The following is a 24,867-nucleotide window of genomic DNA, read 5'->3' on the forward strand; positions in this document are numbered from 1 at the left end:
AATGATACTTGAATTCCCAACCAAACTGAGGTATAGTACTCCAGTTGTACAAAATAGATTTTTCTTTTGTGTGAGTGATGTACAAATGAAGCAGACACACTATCTAAACATGATTAAACCTTTTTACAGAAAAAAGTGTAAAATATCAAAAAATTAAAAGAAGCAGTGCAGTTTTACAGATAATATGATAAAGTTTCCTACTTCAGAAGAATTTGAAGAACAATGATTTACTTGCACATTTAGTTATGAAAAAGGACAGTCCTATTTCCAACATAAATGATATGTATGAGATTTTTAAAGACATTATCCACAGAGAGAAGTTTTGAATTTTAGATCAACCTATATGAAGACAATATTTTTTCTAGCTTAAAACTAGTCAGATAATGGAGGGTTTCAAGATGGTGGACTAGAAAATGACTGCATTTCATGTCGCTCCAGCACTCAAGATTCAAGAAGAGGAGGTATTGAGAGACTTGGGACCAACTCAAAGCCACTGGGTGAGTCTCTCCCACTGTGCAAAGCTCACCAGATGTGGCAATAGTCCCAGAAGGCAGGGAGCTATGTGGAGTAGAGCTGCACAGCGAGACTCCCCCTCTGGAGCCATGAAACTGGGAAATCAGGAGCATTGTAGAGGAGGGGCCACTCAGTGAGAGGCTTCAGAGCAGAGCGAGGGTCTCAGCACCTGGTAGCAGGACTGAACCACAGGCAGCTTCTCGGAGGAGGGCTGCCCAGTGAGAGACTCACTTGCAGGGCTAGGCTCCCTGGCCCCGGAGGTAGGTGCGGACCCCTGGGTATGTCGCACAGGAGGGCTGCCTAGCCCAGGCAGTAGTTCTGGACCAAAGGGAACTTCTCAGAGGAGAGCTGCCCAGCGAGGTTTTCCCACCATGGTGGTACAACCAGAGACACAGACCCAGACCAGCCATGCCCCAGCCCACAGGCTAGTCCCCCTTTAGCTGACCATCAACCAACAAGTGGAGGCGCCTCTGCCCATTAGCAGGGAATATATCTGAGCTGAGGCCACCACCCCTAGAGGAACAGTTTCCTTGTGGAGCACAGCATTATCAAGTTCCTCCAAGACTTCAGGCTACTGAAGGCTAGTAGATGAGTGATTGGAAATCCACAGGGACACTATAAGACAATAGAGGAAATCTGCAATATCTCACAGTTTCACTACTAGAGGGGTTGATACCTGAGCAATATGAGAAAACAAGGGAAGAAAATGCCCCAAACAAACCTAGATGCTACATCAATAAAATCCAATGACAGCATGGCAGAAGAAATGACAGAAAGGGAGTTCAGAATGTACATAATTAAAATGATCAGAGAAGCAAACGATGAGATGAAAGAGCAAATGCAGGTTTTGAATGATCCCACCACTGAACAGTTAAAGAGCAAATGCGGGAAGCAAAGGATCATTTCAATAAAGAGTTAGAGACATTGAAAAAAATAACAAACAGAAATCCTTGAAATGAAGGAAACAATAAACCAAATAAAAACTCCATAGAAAACATAACCAATAGAATAGAACACCTGGAAGACAGAACCTCAGACATTGAAGAAAAATATTTAATCTTGAATAAAAGGTTGACCAAACAGAGAAGATGGTAAGAAATCATGAACAAAATCAACAAGAATTATGGGATATCATGAAAATGCCAAACTTAAGAATTATTGGGATTGAGGAAGGCACAGAGAAACAAACCAAAGGGATGAACAATCTATTCAATGAAATAATATCAGAAAATTTCCCAAATCTGAAGAATGAAATGGAAAATCATGTACAAGTGGCTTATAGGACTCCAAATATACAAAATTACAACTGACCTACACCAAGGCACATTATAATGAAAATATCTAACATACAAAATAAAGACAGAATCTTAAAGGCTGTGAGGCAAAAAAATCAAATTACATTCAGGGGAAACCAATACGGATATAAGCAGATTTTTCAACCAAGACCCTAAAAGCTAGAAGGGCCTGGAACAATATTTTTCAAGGTCTGAAAGAAAATGGATGCCAAGTAAGAATCCTATACCCAGCAAAACTTACCTTCAGATTTGATGATGAAATAAAATCCTTCTATAATAAACAAAAGTAAAAGAATTTACAAAAAGAAAGCCAGCACTACAAAACATTCTCAGCAAAATATTCCATGAGGAAGAGATGAAACACAATGATATAAATCAGCAGAGGAAGGAACTACCTTAAAGGAATAACCAAATAAACAAGAAACCGAGTTGGGTCAATAAACAAAAATGAGCCAAATGACCAGGAATACAAATCATATCTCAATAATAACCCTGAATGTTAATGGCTTGAACTCATCAATCAAAGACATAGACTGGCAGATTGGATTAAAAAGAAAGATCCAACAATATGCTGCCTGCAAGAGACTCATCTCATAGAAAGAGATACCCACAGACTATAGGTGAAAGGATGGGGAAAAACATACCATGCACATGGACACAGCAAAAAAGCCAGAGTATCCATTTTCATATCAGATAGTGTGTACTTCAAGCCAAAACTAGTCAGAAGGGATAAAAAAGGACATTTCATACTGCTTAAGAGAACCATAAATCAGCAAGATATAACAATCATAAATATCTGTGCCCCAAACAGTGGATCATCCATATACGTCAAACAAATCCTTCTCGATTCCAGAAATCAAATAGAACACAACACAATAATACTAGGTGACGTTAACATATCTCTCTCCCCACTGGAAAGATCTTCCAAATAAAAATTGAACAAAGAAACCATAGATCTCAATAACACAATCAATAATTAAAACTTAATGGTCATTTATAGAATATACAATCCAACAAAGAGTGAATACACTTTCTCCTCAGCAGCACATGGATCCTTCTCTAAAATAGACCATATATTATGCCACAAAGCTAGTGTTAGCAAATGCAAGAAGATAGAGATACTATCTTGTATTCTATCAGATCATAATGGATTGAAATTAGAAATAAATGACAGAATAAAAACAAAAACTACTCCAACACCTGGAGATTAAATAATGTGCTATTGAATGATGAATGGATAACAAAAGACATCAGGGAGGAAATTAAAAAATTCTTAGAAGTAAACAAGAACAAAGATATATCATATCAAAATCTCTGGGACACTGAAAACAGTTCTTAGAGGAAAATAAATTTCATGGAGTACATTCAATAAAAGAAGAAAAAATAAACAAACAAAAACCTAACACTACAGTTCAATGTCCTAGAAAAAAAAGAACAGAGCAACACCAAAAGTAGTAGAAGACAGGAAATAGTTAAAATCAGAGCTGAAATTAATGAAATTGAAACAAAAGAAACAATAGAAAAAATTGACAACACAAATACTTGGTTCTTTGAAAAAATAAACAAAATTGATAAACCCTTAGCCACACTAACAAAGAGAAGGAGAGAGAAAATTCAAATTACAAAAATTCTGAATGAACAAGAAAATATCACGACAGACACAAGTGTAATACAAAACATAATTAGAAGTTATTTTGAAAATCTATACTCCAACAAAATAGAAAATCTTGAAGACGTCAACAGTTCTCTAGAGACAAACGAATTCCATAAACTGAACCAGAAGGACATACACAATTTAAATAGATCAATTTCAAGTAATGAAATAGAAGAAGTCATCAAAAACCTACCAACAAAGAAAAGTCCAGGACTAGATAGGTTCTCAGCTGAGTTTTACAACACCGTTAAACGAGAGCTCATTCCAATACTCCTCAAAGTATTCCATGAAATAGAAGAGGAGGGAACCCTCCCAAATTCATTCTATGAAGCCAATATCACCCTGATACCTAAACCAGACAGAGACACATAGAGGAAACTAATTTCAGACCAATATCCTTAATGAACATTGATGCAAAAATACTCAACAATATTTTATCAATTCCCATACAAAAATATATTAAAAAGATAGTGCACCATGATCAAGTTGGTTTTATCCCAGGGATGCAAGGTTGATTCAACATATGGAAATCAATAAACGTAATTCACCATATCAATAGACTTAAAGTCAAGAATCACATGATGATTTCAATAGATGCAGAAAAAGCATTTGATAAAATACAGCACCCCTTCATGCTCAAAACACTAGAAAAAATAGGGATAATGGGAACATCCCTTAACATTGTAAAGGCCATCTCTGCTAAACCCATGGCCAATATCATTCTAAATGGATTGGAACAAAGGCAGGGATGCCATTTTTCACCACTCCTATTTAACATTGTCCTTGAAACTCTAGCCAGAGTAATTACACAGACCAAAGAAATTAAAGGGATATGTATAGGAAAAGAAGAACTCAAACTATCCCTATTTGCTGATGACATGATTATATATTTAGAGGAACCAGAAATTCCACCAGAAAACTCTTAGAACTCATAAGTGAATTCAGTAAAGTAGCAGGATATAAGATCAATGCTCCTGAGACACTTTTATACATAACTGATGAATCCACAGAAAGAGAAGTTAGGAAAACGACCCCATTCACAATAACCTTGAAAAAAATAAAATATTTAGGAATCAATCTAACAATGAGGAAAAAGACCTCTACAATGAGAACTATAGTACACCAAAAAAAAAGAAATTAAAGAAAACCTTAGAAGATTGAAAGATCTCCCATGTTCTTGGAGAGGAAGAACTAATATTGTCAAAAATTCCATACTTCCAAAAGTGCTATACAGATTCAGTGCAATTCCAATTAAAATCCCAATGACGTACCTCACAGAATAGAGCAAGCAATCATGAAATTCATCTGGAAGAATAAGAAACCCAGAATAGCTAAAGCAATCTTTAGCAGGAAGAGTGAAGCAGGGGTTATCCAATATCAGAACTTCAACTATACTACAAAGCAATAGTAATAAAAATGACATGGTATTGGTACCAAAATAGACAGGTTGATCAATGGTACAGAAGAGAGGACATGGACACAAACCCAAATAAATACAATTTTCTCATACTATACAAAGGGGCCAAAAATATGCAATGGAGAAAAGACAGCCTTTTCAATAAATGGTGCTGGGAAAACTGGAAATTCATATGCAACAGAATGAAAATAAACCCCTATCTCTCACCCTGCACAAAAATCAACTCCCAATGGATCAAGGACCTAGGAATCAGATGAGACCCTGCATCTTATGGAAGGAAAAGTAGGTCCAAATCTTCAGCATGTTGGCTTAGGATCAGACTTCCTTAATAGGACTCCCATAGTACAAGAAGTGAAAGCAAGAATCAATAACTGGGATAGATTCAAACTAAAAAGCTTTCTCTCAGCAAAGGAAACTATCAGCAATGTGAAGAGAGAGCCTACAGAGTGGGAGAAAATCTTTGCCATTCATACTTCAGATAGAGCACTAATCTCCAGAATCTACAAAGGACTCAAAAAACTCTACACCAAGAATACAAATAGCCCAATCAACAAATGAGCTAAGGAAATGAACAGACACTTCACAGAAGAAGATGTACAAGCAATCAACAGATATAAGAAAAAATGTTCAACATTTCTAGTAATAAGAGAAATGCAAATCAAAACTACCCTAAGATTCCATCTCACCCAATTAGAATGGTGATTATCAAGAATACAAGCAACAATAGGTGTTGGCGAGGATGTGGGGAAAGGGGTACACTCATACATTGTTGGTGGGGCTGCAAATTAGTGCAACCACTCTGGAAAGCAGTGTGGAGATTCCTTAGAAAACTTGGAATGGACCCACCATTTGACCCAGCTCTCCCACTCCTCAGCCTATCCCTAAAGTACTTAAAATCAGCATACTACAGAGATGCAGCCACATCAAAGTTCATAGCTGCTCAATTCACAATAGCCAGTTTGTGGAACCAACCTAGATGCCCTTCAATTGATGGATGGATAAAGAAACTGTGATATTGTGATATATATATATATATATATATTATATACAATATATACAATATATTATATATATATATTATATACAATATATACAATATATTATATATATATACACACAATGGAATATTACTCAGCCATAAAGAATAATAAAATTATGGCTTTTGAGGGCAAATGGAAGAAAGTGGAGAATATCATGCTAAGTGAGATAAGCCAATCTCAAAAAACTAAAGGACGAATGATCTTGCTGATAAGCAGATGATGATATATAATGGGGGTGGGAGGGAGGCGAGAATGGTGTAAGGAGGAACTGTATGGAGGGAAAAGAGGGGTGGGAGGAATGGGGGGAAAGGAAAAAATAAGAGAATGAATCAAACACCATTACCCTATGTAAATGTATGATTACACAAATGGTATGCCTGTACTTCATGTACAGAGAAACATGGTATGTCCCATTTGTTTACAATAAAAATAAATTAAGAAAATAGTCAGATAGAAATTTCATAGAGTTCAACCTGAATAGTGTGCGTTTTTCTCTGTCACTGTATAGTGACACAATTTTATGATTTTTTTATTACCAAAAATATTTTTTCCATGTCAATTTGTATAATATTAAGTGGTCATATTTGCTGTTTTAGGAAAGAATGTTATTGGAACTTAAGTCGAATGAACTGTTTTATGTTTCGGAAAAAAAAAGTCACCAAGGTCACATCCAAGTTCATTAGAATTGGAAATTTGCAATATGTTATCAAATATTTTGGCTGACGGGCACCAGCTGAAGCTCTGTGTGGTTTCTGCAGGCATGCGTGGAGGTCGGGTGACGCAGCAGTGAGACAAACAGGATAATGCCATGTGCTCCTTTCTGGGCATTTTTCAAGTCTCCAATCCCATGTAAGTATTTAAGCCATTTTTCACAAAAATTGCTTTCATTACTAATAGAAGAGCTACAACACAAGTAGATATTCAGTTTTTTTCTTTTTTAACCCAAAAGGAGGGGGAAGGAAAATAAAAAAAAAAAATAATAAAAAGACAGAACCTACCCATGAAATATGTCCCCAATGTTGTATTTCCTTTCACCAAGAGTTTTCAAGTGGCTCAGTAATACGGTGGGTTTCACTTTCATAAATATTTTTAACAAAATCCTATTTCTCAACACAATTCTTTCCCCACTATTCTTATTAATTTAAATGATTTACCTTTGTTTATCCTCGATATTCTTGTATGAAAGCGTATAATGAATATTCTTTAAGAAATAATTTAGTGCATCGGTCTCATCCTTGTGTGATGGTTCCTGTCAAAATGACATGCAGTGGACATGGTGATGTGTCTGTGCTGTAGCTACTCATGATTGGAGGCTCATTTTGTCCTTTGATCTTTATATTTGATGAGTCCCTGTTGAACCTGAATGAGTGACTGAAAATGACAGGAGAAAAGTCAGTGCCTTGCATCTCAATGGTACATTGCACAGCACCTTGGTCCAGGAGTCTTTGTGCTAGTACAAATCTTGATGTGATGCTGGCACGAACCTGCCACAACATGTGCTTGCCTTTCTTCGATATGGTTTTCAAATTCCTGATTTATCACTTTGACATTTGACTGAGCAGATGAAAAAAAAAAAAAAAAAGCAAAATTCGGTGACAGCTTACAACTTTCTTTTTTTCTCATAGACTTCGTAGGTTTGCCTGGGGAGAGTTGCATCTCAGTTATTTAACTATTAATTAGAAATGCTATGAAATCAAATCAAACTTAATCTGGTTTACATCACCTTGTGTTTACAGTGGCAGGGCAAAAGCATCAATTTATTGCAATTAATGAATAATTGCCTCAAGGACGGCAGAAGCAATTCATCCCAAAGACTTTAAACGTCTTCTAATTTCCAATTTAAAAAAAAAAAAAAATACTATGGAGTAGTAATTCATTTAAAAAATCACATGTATATGTAAACACCTAGATGCAGTGGACTAAATATTTGTGTCTCCCTCAAGTTATATGTTGCAATTTAATCCCAAGTGAGATTATTAGGAGTCAGAGTCTTCAGGAAGTGATTAGGTCCCTTCACAGGAGTGGTATCTTGTCCAAGAGACCCTGGAGAAGTTCCTCACCATTTGCACCATGTCAGGTCACAGCAGGAAGATGAACTCTCACCAGACACTGAATCTTCCGGTACCTTTATCTTTGGCTTCCCAGTTTTCCTAAGACACTACTATTGCTATCAACCCATCCAATGTATGGCGTTTTGTTATAGCAATTGGAACAAAGACACTAGCATTTCCTCAACAGCCCTTCTTAACTGAAACTAGTTTCGACAGAATGTCATTTACATTGGAAATAGAGCAAAGAAATGATATTCAGTGTTTGGCTAGCTGACATTAGAGAAATAGTTCAGTGTTTTAGATAAGTTAATATGAATAAGTTAACACCGTCCATTGTGTTTTCCTAGCTCCTTTGTTGAAAAACACATCAAGATGGAAACTGTTTTAGTGTCTACATTCACATATTCACATCTAAATGTAGCCCACCACCATAAAAGATCTCAGAAACCTCCCTGGCAATGATTATATTGTATGAGAAGATAGTTTAAAAGATGCTGCATCATCACTACTAGAAAGTAACTTCTTAAGACCCATAAATGGTCATTTCTTTTTATCCAGTTTTCCATGTAGAAGTTAAGGTATATAATTTTATTTGTTGATGGTTGATACAGCAATAAATGTAATTACTGAAATACACTCACACATATACAGAGGATACCTGTCTTTTCCTTGGTTTACTAATTACATTTTTTATTTCTTCATTTTAATACTATATTTTCAAATGTATAATCAGGCATAAAATTCTACTTATTAAGTAATTTATTTTATCGTTATTGGTCACTGAGAGTATGTAACAGTATGAGATTCTATTATTTGATACATATTTTTTGCTATTCTGACATATACTGTTCTCAGTCTTTCACTACGCACTTTAATATATTATGATAATATTTTCCATAGGTTTCCATTTTGTTTTTAGCTATCTTTCCCCTCCTGTTAGCTTCTCTAAGAATAGCTGTCATTTGCTGAGATACACACTTTCTTAAAAACTCTATCTGCAAAAGTTCCCTTCATTTTTTCCAATAGCCCTGGTAGGTACATGCTCTTATATTCTCTGTTTCATAGATAAAGCACAGAGAAGTTAATATACTTGCCCAGATCACATAGATAATAAGTGATAAAACCAGAATTTTTAGACAAGACCACCAGGTTCTTGACCACTGCACGGCCATACCTCCCAGAACATCCTGTGCTTCAGTGGTCTAAGCTTTGCCTGTTAGTGCCTCACTCACTGGAGTTCTTTCCAGGAGGGATGTCAGAACAATGATCTCCCTCTCTCTTTTTTTTAACCCTTCCTCTAAAAAGAGCTGACATATGTTACATTCCCTCAGGATTTTTTTTTTCAATATTCTCTATTAACTAATAAAATTGTTCATCGCAACTTACAGGCTAAAGGGGTAAGACATTTTCATTTACACAAGAGCCTCTTGAAAGTAATTACTTAGCTTAAATGAATGACTCTAATGGAAACAATTCAGTTGGGTCCTTGGGAAATGGATATTGTGTACACGGAAATCTATGATAAAATACCATATAATGACAGCGACTACTTACTTTGCTTTTTATAATGGAAATATACAAAATTCTCTCTTTCTCCTTGATTTAACCAAAATATTAACAGAAAAGGATTATTTTTCTCCATATATTCAGTGACAAATAAAAGTATTGAGATTTGAAAGGTCAGTTTGTGCTAATCATAAGTTATTTATATAAAATGCATCTGTGTATGTATGCAAGAGGTAAAATATGTAAAGCAAGGATTATATTTTTATTTTTTCCCCCTGATCCTATCTACTATTTAAATATCATTGTTCCTGTTGCTGCTTACTCTATATGCCATACCTATATCTGTGACTGGTTATACTGACACTCATGTTAACATCTCTTCTTCTGTTGAGCTGTGAACCAGTCCTTGTCTATTAGCTATCAGTCCTTGTCTATTTTGCTTCTTTTAAGTTAATCTGGAAATATATTCTTCATTGACCTCTTGCTTTTAGCTACTGAAATCTTCAATCATTAATCACACTAGCCGCAAATTATCTTGCCAAATGTGAAGATGTTAATGTTACTCATCTCAGAATGGAGGCCAAACTCCTCAGCAATGAATACAGAGTTACTCTTCCTAGGCTGTTCTTTAACTGGTTTATACTTATCAAGATCATACTAGAACCAACATAAGGGAAGCAATTCAAGACTTTGGTGTTTGCAATGATTTTCTGGATAGCACCTCCAAAACAGAAATAAAAAAAAAAAAAGAAAGAAAAAATTGACAAATGGGATAACATCAAACTAATAACTTTCTACAAAGCATAGGAAACAATCACTAGAGTGAAGACACAGCCTACAGAGTAGGACAAAATATGTGCCAACTATGCATCTGACAGAGGGTTAATATCCAGAATGTACAAAGAATTCAAATTCTTAAAAACAAAAGGACAAGTAATTCTAAATAAACTGGGTGAGTAATCTGAATAGACATGTATCCAACGATGTACACATAGCTACTTGATGTATGAAAAATATATGGACAATATCATTAGCCAGCAGGTGAAGCCAATCAAAACTACAATGAGATACTTTCACCCCAGTTAGAGCAGCTATTGAAAAAAATTAAAAAAAGGAAAGAAAGAAAAGAAAGCAAAGCACAGTAAATATAAATGAGAATATGGAGAGAAAAGGAACCCTTATATACTTTTGGTGGGAATAAAAATTAGTATGATCAGTGTGGAGAATGTGGAGAACAATATGAGGTTTCCTCAAAATGCTAAAAATGGAAATACTGGCTAGCCAACTTCTGGGTATGTATTCAAAGGAAATGAAATTGGCATACCAAAGTGAAACCTCCGTGCCCATATTTATTAATAGTTAAATGTTAAATCACCCTAGATGCCTATCAACAGATGAAGAGATTAAAAATGTGATATACTTACATAATCCATTATTATTGTCATAAAAAAGAAGGAGATCCTGTCAATTGCAGCAAAATATATGGAACTGGAGGGCACTATGCTGGTTGAAATAAGCTAATCACAGAAAGATAAGCATCACATGTTCTCTCTCATATGTGGAAATTAATAAAAGGCAACCTGAAAGTAAGATTGTGAGTGCTGGCAATTGGGAACGGTGGGGACAGGTGTAAAAAGGGCATTGGAGATGATGGCAAAACAGAAAGTTCCATACATGCTATATGAAAATATCACACTGCACCCTATTAATATATACAATTAATATGTGTTAATAAAGAGATAAAATGATTACATTGAAATATTCTACTGCCTTGATTGTATCAATTTTGTGAAAAAGTCATGATATATATTATTTATATATATACATATATATTTCCTTCTCATGAAATGTCTTTGCTATCTTATTTTCATAATAGCACAGAAAAATGGAAGCATGACTAGACATCAAAATTAAAATGCTGGACATCAAAGGTAAATAAATAATATTTAAATCTTTGAAGAGAAAAAGGATATTATGTAGAGAAAAACACCAACTGAAATATCATGACTTTCTCATCAGAAGACATGGAGGTCAGGACCAGTAGAACAAGATCTGTAAGGTTACTTTTTTCTAAAGAATCATCCAGAGTATTATATCCATTGAAAATATTCTTTAAGAATGAAGGCATACTACATAGAGTATTTGTTTTTTATTATTTTATTAAGATAAAAAGATTAAGATGATTTTATGACCGTATTTGTACTCTATCCAATATACAATATGTAGAGCAAAGCCTTCAGGTTGAAGAAAATGATGCCAGAGAAGAATTTGAATCTTCAGGCATGAATAGTATTAGAAGTGGTAAATAAATAAGGATCTAAAATAGTTCTCTTCAATTTGCTAAAGAATGTATAAAATATTTGAAGCAAATACTATAACAGCAGAATTTTCATTGTGTGTTCATGAAATATTTATGACAACTCCCTTGACCAGACAAACTTCATTTTACCCGAGACTCCATTTCATGTAAGAAATGCTTCTCTCATGACGATACCAGGTCTATGTAACCCACCTCTGGCTAAGCACACCCTGTTTGGCAATGCATAGTAGTTGAAAAATGCTTCTGTTATTCTTATACAATGTATTATTAAGAAATGCATTTGTAAGATGTTCTCATTTTAATTCCCATTTTTCTTGGGCAGTGTACTGTATCCTAAACTTCCTATGTTGCTATGGTTTTGACTAATTTGGTAGCTTGCGTTTTTTAGCTATAAAAATGTACCCTACCTTCTGCAAAGGTTCAAAGGTTGTAAAGGTGACTTGCTTGCTGCCCTTCTCAACCGCCATCCAATAAAGTCCCATGTCTTGTTTCAAGACTGACCTGGTTATTTATTTTTTACGCACCACAACACTATAACATAAAGGAGAATGGGAGTATATGTATGGTTGCAAGATTATTGCATTTAAAATGAAACTGTAGAATATTAACTCCAACTAGACTGTCAAAAGTCAGGAATGTTTAGTTCAATTCTTGTAGCAATACCCTAAATATTATAGAAAGTTTAGAGTCAATGAACCAATAGTAAATTAAAATGAAATACTAAAAATTATTTACATAGTCCAAGAAAATAAGTACAAGGGTGTCAAAAAGAAATTGGGACAAACAAGAAACAAATAACAAAATAATACCAAAGCATGTTCATGGTTACATTAGTTATTAATTAAATGCTACAATTAAAAGATAGAGATTGATAGATTAAAAAACGAGCCCTAACTATATACTGCTTACTATAGACACACTTGAAACAAAGACATAGACTGAAATTAAACAAAAGGAAATAAACTCTGCAAAGAGCTAAAAGAAAGTCAGAATTACTATATTAAATAAAACAAACTTTAAGACAATGATTATTAGCAAAAAGACTAAGATATTAAAAGGAAAACTTCAGAAAGATATGATAATTATAAATGTATGTATGCCTGATAGATAAATGAGTTAAATTTTGACAGAGTTAAAAAGCAAACCAGAAAATTCCATAATCATAGTAGAAGATTTAAACATCTTTCTCTCAGAAAAATGAAACAACTAGAGAAAGATTAATAATAACACAGAAGATCTGAACACCACTAACAACCTTGTAGATCTAAAGACATTTATAGAACTCCATCTAACAACCAATGAATATATATTCTTTTTAAGTGCATACATATATTCACCAAGATAGGGTACATGCTGGGCCTTAAAATAAATCTAAACAAAATTAAAAGATTAAAGTCATACAGAGTATATTCTCTGACAACAAAGGAAATAAACTAGAATTCAATATCAATAAGGAATCTATGAAAATCTCAAATAGCTGGAATTTAAACAGCATGCTTCCAAATAATTCATGGGTCAATGATGACATAAAAAAAGGAAATTAGACAGCACTTTGAACTGAAGGAAATTAGGAAAAAAAACATCATTTTATCCCAGTTTACAGAAGGAATGCATATCAGCAAATGGCAAAAACAAGTTTTGTTAATGATGTATTTTAAATGCATAAGGAAAGCAGACCTTTTAGAGGACTCCTGTTGTCAAAGAAAAACAATCATTTATTGTACAAATAATTAGTTTTCTGCATATGTGTACACTTATACATATATATAAAATAAATGCAGAAGGCTGTTCTGTTTGAAATTGGTTTATATAAGAAGTTCCTACACATTATAAACTGATTAACTCCTATTAATTGAAATTGAACAAAGAATTTTTGAAGCTAGATTTATTAATATCCAAATTAATTATTATTAACAATAAATAGAACAAAGATATGTGCCTTGCTAAAGATCAAAGACAATAAGAATCTGGAAGGAGATGAAATTTGTAGAATGTATTTAAACTATATTTTTAATCTTTTCCTTACTATGAAATTCTTAAATTTTCTGTATTTCACCTTGGCAAATTAAGGATGAAAATAACTTTATGTCTAAGGTTTAAATCTTTACTTCTTGGCTATCCATTTTACATTCTTTCTACATACCAGTAAAAAGAGCCCATAGCAACCTTTTCATCCTCAGTGTCTATACAGGTAGCTTCATTGTAAGAAAACTGTACTTTTTATCCACTTGGAACTGGAGCAACCATAGTGGGAACTTTTTAATACCATTATCCTGTCACGAACAAAGGTGAAAATCAAATTATTTTTCCCTTTACATATTCAGTGTGTTCTGGGTATGTATTTTTTATGCATAGAAAAATAATTGACTCTACAAGCACATACAGAAATAAAGGAAAGAATCTGAGAAAGCAGGGGTCAATCATTAATTTTTAAGTCATTTGATAGTAGAAGATTTTTAATCATTCTAACGAGGAGATAAGTTTTTTTTTTTTAATCTCTTCTTATTAGGTATACATGGCAGAATGTATTTTGACATATACATAAATGGAGTATAACTTCCCATTCTTGTGGTTGTACATGATGTGGAATTACATTGGTTGTGTATTCATAAATGTATATAGGAAAGTAATGACCAGTTCATTCTACTGTCTTTTTTATTCCCATCTCCCCTCCTTCCTTTCATTTCCCTTTGTGTAATCCAAAGTACTTCTATTCTTCCCTACCCCTAACCCCCTTATTGTGAGTTAGCATTTGCACATCAGAGCGAAAATTCCGCCTTTGGTTTTGGGGATTAGCTTATTTCACTTAACATAACATTCTTCCATTCCAAGGAGATGATTAGTTTACATTCAAGGAAAAGTTGAAATCCATTTAATAGTATTGCACATTAAAATGGATTTTAAAACATCGCCTTGATCATTTCTTTCTTGTCAACATTTAGAAAACAATTTAATATTTCATACTAAGAGATCTTACTTGGCTTAATTATTTTATATTTTTGCTACTGAGGCTTTCTTATCTCTAAACTACCCCTGATCTACTGAAACCACATTAAATATTACAGCAGTCAGTTCACACTTTTTGTACAGGTGTGCCAATCATTAAGCAAAGTGGATACATGAGATACATGAGCTATTTCATGCAATGCAAAGTTTATTTAGCAGGTAATTATCCTCTTTACTGAATTATTTTGCATTTCAGAAATTAATTTGTATTATTTCTTTGTGTAGCTTGACACTCTTTTGAGCTTAAGGTATTTTATTGCAAAGCACTTCCCCCCCTACACACCCACATTTGGGGAAACTATCCACAGTGTAAATGCTGCGTGTTCTTTTTCTGAAAGTAGAAATTCACCCATTCACTCCACATGTAATTATATTGATGAAGCCCCAAGGATATAATTCTGCAAATATGATGGGTGCTCTGATATTTACATTTAATTTTCTAAAGATAGCTAAAATTTGATTCTGAACTCTTTTTGACCGTAATAAAATGGCATATTATATAAAAGAGAATAGCATAAGTATTCTAAAAATTATTTTTGGCATTGTTCCCTTCAGAACAGTGTGAAGAAAGTCATTTCATTCCTCTGAGACTTTATGCACTTGTTCTCTTCATTCATTCAATTACATTTTTTTTTTGTCTTTCTTATCCAAATACATCCTTTGCTCTTTCTCGTTAACATTTATATCATAATAATAGTTACTGCCAATCAATTCAATAGATGTATATTATGTACCAACTATTTTTTATACATTAATCCAGGGTCAGTGAAGAAAAAGTGGGAATCACGATAGGATTGGAGAGATGTGGAACAAAGAGCCCAGAGCTGTTTTAGAAAACCTTATAGAGAAAGTGATGTTGAACTAGGCTTGCCATAAGCAACAGATGGTTGATTCTGTTTTTGACCTATTTTGTTTCTGTTGATTTTTCCTTTGGTCAATATTTTCAAAGGATTATGTAATCCACAATACATAATCAAAATCCACCAGTGTTTACTAAAAGTGTAGTTAATATAAACTTTTATTCAATAGTTATGGTATTGTATGCAGAATCTATTGTTAGACTTCTGAGTTTTCTTTAGCATGATAATTTTCCTGTGGAAACAACAAGAATCAAAAAATGTTTCCTCTTGTATCATAACTGCTCTCATCTTCATAATCATAATACCTATTGTCATTATGTCCACATTGTGTCAACAAGAGCATGATACTGTGAGGTCCTGTGAACACAGCAAAGCCTGGCTTACTTAGAAATCAGATCCCATGAGCAAAGAATCCTGGGACTGGTGGGTATTTTGTAGGTCAAAGTATTCAAGCCCTATCTTACCCTATGTGTAACACCCCACCAAGCAGTTGTCCAACCTGTGCTACATCCTTGCCCTCTATCTGGAATATACTTCAACTGTCACCTAGTGCCTGATGTCTGTTCACGCTCCCATCAAGCTGAGTGACTATGCCACACAGCCATCCAAAATAACTCGTGCCTACAAAGCTGATATTTTCTTTTCCACAACAGAAGACATCACTAGATGTAGCTTTGGTGCTATACTTAACACACCACATAAATTTTGTTGGCAAAGCAGCCCTAAACTCCTTGAAGTTAGAAACTGGCCTATTATTATTATTTTTGTTATTTGCCCACAGCGGTGCCTTATACCTGCAATATGTGTATGTATATGTACTTATGTGTGAATATTAATTTATTTGAAATAAAATTTTAAGAAGTCTTAAAATAGCATTTAACCAAGCAGACATCAATATATAAATAGCAATGATAATCTTATTTACACAAAAGACTAAAGAGTAAAAATATTATAAGTATTTTAAGATTAAAAATATTAAGAACATGAATTTTGTGAATGACATAGAAAGACTGTAGCAATCTGGAAAAGATGAAATTTTAAGGGAAAAAGATCTTAAGATAGTTTTCAGAAATTTTACAGTAACAAACAGAAAATTATTTTATTAAGTGAAAAATAAGTTTATAAAGATGTGCTTAATTTTCCTTTTGAAGTTAGAGTGCAGAATTTCTAAAATGCAAATAAATAATAGAGTTCTAAATGAAATAAAGATAGTTAAGTGTTCAGAAATATCTTCATCTTGTATAGAAAATACTAATGCAGGTATCTTTCAGGGCACAACATACAATTCTAAGACAAATGACTCATTTATTTACTTACATTTTGTAGTGAAAGTTGTCCAGTTATATAATGCTAAAGGAATGCATGTGGGAATTTCATTTTGACACTGTTTTCTAAGACTTAAAATTTCAAACATAAAATAACTATGGGAACTGTAGGGCTATTCTAATTGATGGGTGTTTTCTTGAGAGAACAATCCAATCTGGGAGCCACAAACTCCCACAGATGCACATGAATTGCACAGATAACCCAGAACTGTTTTGACATTTATTGTCTTTTGGCCTCTCAGGGAAGATCAACAGTCGTTTCCATACGGCAATGACAATAAATACCACTTTCCATTATATTCACTTAGTTACTCTTTCGGTTTGGCACATTGATCCAAAGACTCTAGATAGTTTGAAGGGCATAATTATAAAATAACATCAACAGCAAACCCCCTGTGAATTCTAGAGCCCATTAAAAAGTCAAAGTTTCATACATGACTGTAGATGAATGGTACATTGCTGATCCAGGACTCACTTTCAAAATATCAGCTGCATATCCTAAACATTCATGACAATCTGATGGCAGGAAAATTATTGCAATAAGATAACAATTCACCAGATTCTTCAAAATAACAAGTTAAGCCTTTCCCAAAATGTCTAGAGAAAACAGTGGTCAAACTCAAAATGCTGACAGTGCAAAAATGAAATAGCTAACTCTTATCTGTTTCATTATCCAGGTACACAAAATTCTTGTGAGAAGCCCCATTAAAAATCAAAGCATTTTGGCCTTTCCCCACAAATCCATTTTCAGAAAAAAAACTGAGCATGTCTCAATTTGAGATTACCAAAGAGTTAAAGACAGGAAAGGAAAAGAAAGAAATTTTTTAAAATAATAAAGCTAAGAAAAGTTCTCCTACATGCCCTTATGTGAAGTTTGAGCCATCTCAGCAATCTTCATATTAAAGACACTGGGAACATGTGAACTGTGCTGTTGGGTGGGCACCACTCACTTACTCTCTTCCTGTTTTCTTTCTCACCCCCACCATTCCTGAACCCAGTACCTGAGGCTTCTTTGGATATGTTCACAGGCATTGCATTTTTCTTCTGAGAACATGAGAAAAAGAGAAGCTCGCAACCTATAAGTAGAGTGATACAAAGAAGAAAGAAAGTTGCTCACACTGTCCCAGAATATTAAAAAGTGGGAGGGGGGGTTAAAATGACTTGTCAGATCATTCCATAACCTTCCAACATCAAATTGAGAGGTCATCAATGCCAAAGCCTCTCTTCATTGACATGCCCCTTTCTCCTGCCCCAGAAAAGTATCTGATAATTTTGTTCATGAGATTAATACAAGTATATGAACTGTTTTTCCTTCTCACCAGCTAATGAGTGGTGGATGTCAGTCAAATATAATAAAGCAAATATTTGGATTGTCCTCCCTCAGAAGCATCAGTCGCCTGGCTAAGGTAGCACAGCTGTTTTCAGCATTCAGAGTGACTCTCCTTAAAGATGGACAGGCAGAGGCATAAGGTAACTTGACAGCACCTGTGATTCTACTATGTGTCAGGATCAATGTGAACCACAGAGTGGCACCGTATGAAGGCAAATGTGTGAAGGATGTCACTCCCTAGAGTGTCTGCATCTCACTCCGCTCCACTGCCATTTCGTTTCACTCACACATTTGATGTCCTGGAGTCTTACTGGAGCTGCACATTGCAACATGTGGAGAAGCCAGCCACACAGGCAGTCGGGAGACATGCATAAATCTCTTTGCACTTTATGTACATAAGAGAATTTTTACTTTGCTAACTTCCTATAGGAAACTAAAAGATCCACTCACTGATAAACAAAAGTACCCTGCTTGAAATAAGAAGGGTAACATGTATTTTTTTTTTAATTGTCATGAATATAAGAACCAGATGAAACAGAATCTGTTGGTTCTAATCCTGGATAAAGGAAACTGGATTGTTGAAAGCCGCACAGCACAGGGCTGAGGGGCCTAGTCACCACGCTTGTACGTCAGTCTGGTTTTCACAGAGTGGGACAGATCCCCACATAGAGGGTATTCAAACATGAATTCTGGCTTAGTAAACATAGGCAGTACTAATAATTTGTTTTTTCAATATCACCATAAGATAGTTCTAATTTCTTTAAATTGATGACTAGAAAGCTTCAACTTTGTCCCCTATAGTCATAAAAATCAATCTTTTATTTTTAGCTACACACTCTAAGTTAAAGATATAACTACATTATAAATCCAAGGTGATGTGTAATAGCTTTGTCTTGTTTTAAGACTTGAAGGAAATGGTCTCGGGCTGGAAATCACAAGAGGAGGAGCCCTGAGCGCTCAGGATGCCTCAGGAAGAGGTGTGCTAGCACCAGGGCAGGGCAAGGTGAACTGTGCTTTGGAGCCATATTTTTCGTTTGCTTTTGAACAGGATGTAGCAGTGCACACTGCCGATACCCTGCCTGAGCTCCTCAGCTGGGTTTTACCATTTCTCTGTTCCACTTCTGCCACTTTTGTGTGCTTTTGCTTCTTATAGTCCCTTCCTAAGACTCGTCTTCATCACACTGTGTGGGCTACTACAGCTGTTAAGTACAAAGAGCAAAACCTACTGGGGCCGTCACATCCTGCCCGACCCTCTACTTTCCCCAACCAACTACAGCTGTGACCATATGGAAGCCCACGCCCACCTTTGTGGAGAGGAGTGTGTGCATAGCCCACACTCTAGTTCCCTGTGGCATCAGGCACAGCTACTCTTTCCCAGGCTGCTTGTTAACCACACCTTTGCTTGACTTTTCCCCTGACAAGCTTTCTCCACTTCTTTATATCTTTCTCCAGGAAGATTTCTTCAGTAAGTCACTTGTACCAAGCAATCTGTAACTCAGGTCAGGATCTATTTTTGGACAACCATGATTTCGAACATAGCAAATGTGAAGGCCTCCTTATACTGACATTTTTATTTGGTCACCAAGCTATCTGTCCTCAGTGTCAGCCGTTTTTAGTTTTGAGACAGCCGCAGCTGGGTACCTGGGAACCTTTAGAATTCTTGGGGATTAGGGAGCACACTAGTTTTCTGTTGTTGCAAAACCGCTTGACCATTTGAACACCACACATTTATAATTTTGTGTGTTTTTGTTTGTTTGTTTGTTTGGTACCAGGGATTGAAGCCAGGGGCACTTAACCACTGAGCTATATGCCCAGTCATTTTATATATTTTATTTAGAGACAGCAGCTCACTGAGTTGGTTAGGGCCTCTATAAATTGCTGAGGCTGACTTTGAACTAGCAATTCTTTTGCCTCAGCCTCCAAAGTGGCTGGAATTATCAGCATGCACCTGGGATTATCAGCATGTACCTGGAATTATCAGCATGCACCCACCTGCCAGCCCTGCTGAGGATTTACTATGGCGGGATCCTCTTGTAGCACACAGGGTAGTTGTTGGTGGGATTCAGTCCTTTGTGCGCTATTGGTCTTATTTCTTTACTAGCTGTTGGGCAGAAGCCAGTCTCAGTCTTTTGTCACTTAAGCTTCTTCAACATGCTTTAACTAAATGGAAAGATGAGCAGGCAAGAGACAACAAGACAGAGTTCCAGTGAGAGAGAGAGAGAGAAAGAGAGAAAGAACATGCTGAGAAGATAGACGTCGTTAGTAGCCTCATCGTGGAAGTGAAATCCCCTCTTACTTGTCCTATTTTTTGGCTAGATGGCAGGCTAGGTGCTGTCCACACTCAAAGGGAGGAGACTATGCAGGAGGAGGCGGGAAGTAGGAAGCTCCCAGGGCTTGCATTCTTCTTAAGCAACTTGGTAAAAGTATCTGCGACTGTTGCTGGAGAATCTTGTTGTAGTTTTCTTTCATTAAAACCTTAATGTATACTGAATAATCATATTCATAGTGAGTGCTATGCAGTTGATTATTTTATATAAAGAAGGCAAGCCTCTATTTGCCCAGAAATACCACTTAAATGTCAGCATAAGGCAGAAATACTTGTAATGATTTCATCCTTGGAATATCTTATAAAAAATAAAATGGTTAAAATCTGTCATGACAAATCATGCAGTTTAGAAAGTCAAAAATCTCTGCTGCTGCTTGGTTGGCATTTCTTTTGACACTTTCTGAAATGATGCTTAGATAATTTGCTTTTTTGCTCAATCTGGCTTGACAACTGGAAGGTATTTTATGCTGGTCTTTTATGAAAAGCCCTGTGTCCACTTCAATAGCTCTAAAATGAATAAGCTTGACTCCCAGATATGAATGATTCATTGGATCTTATCATCCCCATGCTGGCTGCTTTGGCTCTCAATTCACTAATATAATGATTTCTAAATTCTGAAACCAGCTGTTCCCCTGGGATAAGCAGGGCAGAGAGAACACAGGTGTGTAAAAGATGAAGTTTTATTCTGAATTTTTAATTTAAAACAAGTATTTATCGTTTATAGCCAGATCATGCTAGAGTTTTAAAAGGAATGGTATAGGCAGCCATGTTCTCTCCACTCACGTGACAATGTGCACCTGTATACATGCTTTTGTGTCCCTGCATTATACAGATAATAAATAAGGTCTAGTTAGTGGGGCTGCCAAGGTTACCATTATTTAGAATGTGACCTTACACTTGTCTAAAATTTCAGAAAAGACTGAGAAGTCTCTGTCCCTAAAAGTTAATGAGAAAACCAAGTGGCATTAAATGAAAAGTAGTAATCCTATGCCAGACTGAGTGGCCTTTTATGCTCACTGACTCTGGAGTGAGCTGTAACTACTGACAGGGACCAGTGACCTTGTTTTAATATCAAGTATGCATGAAGGTTATCTCTTTAGTTTCTAGAAATTCTCATGTAATGTATAATTGATTTAAGTTGAATCATTATGGTTAAATATTAAGCATACACACACATGTGCATGCACACACACATACACACACACTTAAAAGTTTGAAAACTGTTAATAGTCAAGAAAAACCTTGCTTTGTGCAGAATGTCTAAAAAAACACTAAAATCCCAAGGCACCATCAGCCAGACAGCCACTCAGATAGCAGAACAAAACAGCAGAGGCATGCAATTCAGACAAATACAAACAGATGTGATGCTGGAAAGCCATTACTTTTCTTGTGGGATACTTTCTGTCTCAACTGTAATAAAATTTATACAATTGTTAAATCAAACAGATGTAGCTTTCATTTTGTCTAAAGGCCACCAAATCTGGATCCTGGAAGAATTAGATAAGAGAAAACTCTTGTGACAAAACTCTGTGCCCTGAACTGTCTTCACAGCTTTTTATGCTGCTGTAGAGGCATAAATAGAAGGTGAAAGGCAGACTTTTTAAAATGAAAGTAAGTGTTTGCTGAGCAGGAAGTATGTGCCACTTTTAACCCCAGTTAAGGAACTCTCCGGGCTGTGGGCTAGGGAAGGAGATTTTGGTAGTTGAGACATTAAGGTACTAAATGAGACAACCAAAACCTGACAAAGGAGCAGGACTATTTTCCAAAAGACTAACAAAATCACATTTGACAAAATATGTTGATCTTACTCTTAAAAAATACTGGAAGTTCAGTATTTAAAGTAGAGTTGAAGTATAAGTGGTAAAGATTTTCTCCCACTCTGTAGGTTCTCTCTTCACATTGCTGATAGTTTCCTTTGCTGAGAGAAAGCTTTTTAGTTTGAATCTATCCCAGTTATTAATTCTTGCTTTTGTTTCTTGTGCTATGGGAGTCCTGTTAAGGAAGTCTGATCCTAAGCTGACATGTTGAAGATTTGGACCTACTTTTCCTTCTATAAGATGAAGGGTCTCTCGTCTGATTCCGAGGTCCTTGATCCATTTTGAGTTGAGTTTTGTGCAGGGTGAGAGATAGGGGTTTGGTTTCATTCTGCTTCATATGGTTTTCCAGTTTCCCCAGCACCATTAGAGCACTAATTTCCAGGATCTATAAAGAACTCAAAAACTCTACACCAAAACCACAAATAACCCAATCAACAAATGGGCTAAGGAAATGAACAGACACTTCACAGAAGATGTACAAGCAATCAACAGATATATGAAAAAATGCTCAACATCTCTAGTAATGAGAAATGCAAATCAAAACTACCCTAAGATTCCACCTCACCCCAATTAGAATGGTGATTATCAAGAATACAAGCAACAATAGGTGTTGGCAAGGATGTGGGGAAAAAAGTACACTCACACATTGCTGGTTGGGCTGCAAATTAGTGCAGCCACTCTGGAAAGCAGTGTGGAGATTCCTCAGAAAGCTTGGAATGGAACCACCATTTGACCCAGCTATCCCACTCCTTGGCCTATACCCAAAGGACTTAAAATCAGCATCCTACAGAGATACAGCCACATCAATGTTCATAGCTGCTCAATTCACAATAGCCAGAGTGTGGAACCAACCTAGATGCCCTTCAATTGATGAATGGATAAAGAAACTGTGGTATATATATACAGTGGAATAATACTCAGCCATAAAGAATAATAAAATTATGGCATTTGCAGGCAAATGGATGAAGTTGGAGGATATCATGCTAAGTGAAATAAGCCAATCTCAAAAAACCAAAGGATGAATGATCTTGCTGATAAGCAGATGATGATACATAATGGGGGTTGGGAGGGGGATGAGAATGGAGTAAGGAGGGACTGTATAGAGGGAAAAGAGGGGTGGGAGGAATGGGGCGAAGGAAAAACTAACAGAATGAGACAAACACCATTGCTCTATTAAATATTTGATTACACAAATGGTATGCCTTTATTTCATGTTCAACCAGAGAAACAACATGTATCCCATTTGTTTATAATAAAAATAAATTAAAAATAAATAAATAAATAAAGTAGAGTTGAGTTAAAAAATTGTCACTCAATTTTCTTTTAACAAAAAGAAATACATTTTCATCTAATAATATGCATGTGTCACACACACTAAATCATTTTGAAAATCACTCATACTGTAATTCTATAGATATCACTTATAAACTCTTCTTTTTTTATTTTTGGCCTGGGAATGCAGGGCCCTATACTTGCTAAGCATGTGCACTACCATTGAGTTCTCAGTCCCTGTAAACTGTTTTTTAAATGTGAAAATATATATCATAAATAACTTTCAGATTTGTAGCCACAACCATTAGTTAACTATCTTACACTGCTCCCATCTCGCCTGCTAAAGAGCGTGTCTGAGAAGCAGGGAGGGGCCGATCCAAAGCACTGGATGGAACAGGCGAAGCCACTCACAGAAATCCTACTCCCCAGTTTCCAGCCTGTTTAACATGTAGGTTGAGCTCAAGATGCTGTTTCAACCAACAAGGCCTAACACCAGAGAGTTGCAAGGGTTCCAGAATATCTTTACCTTTTTGCTTAAAGAAAACAAACACAAGTGGCTTAGATTTTTGTCCTTCTTCCATTTACTTTCTTCTGACTTATGTAGACTTGAGGGCTGATATTTTAGTGGCCATCTTTGGAATGGGAGAGAAAAACAAGGAGGATCACAGACACATCATCCCTGAGCCCCTGAAACAACACTGTGTAGCTTCAGGTTCTTCAATGTGAGAAAAAATAATTGTTTCAGCCACTGTGGTTGGTTTTTCTGCCATTCAAGGCCAATATGTCTTTTTATTTTAAATCTATGACAGATTTTCCTTACATATAAGTTACATATCATTGCTGTGTTGACTATGGTACCTAATTTCATGTTATTTTGAACAAAATACTAAATGGCATTAGATCATACAGAAAAAATTTCATTTCACTTTATTTAAATCATTCTGATCATGTAAAGAACAATTATGATAAAAAAATCATTGATTCCACAATCTAACAATTGTGAATTGAGCTGCTATAAACATTGATGTGGCTGCATTACTGTAGTATGCTAATTTTAAGTCCTTGGGGTATAACCATTAGTATACAGTGAATCAAAATGCAGTCTGTAAAAATAATAAATAAATAAATCTTGAAG

Source organism: Sciurus vulgaris (assembly GCF_902686455.1).
Source record: "Sciurus vulgaris genome assembly, chromosome: 8".
NCBI classification, from domain to species: Eukaryota; Metazoa; Chordata; class Mammalia; order Rodentia; family Sciuridae; genus Sciurus; species Sciurus vulgaris.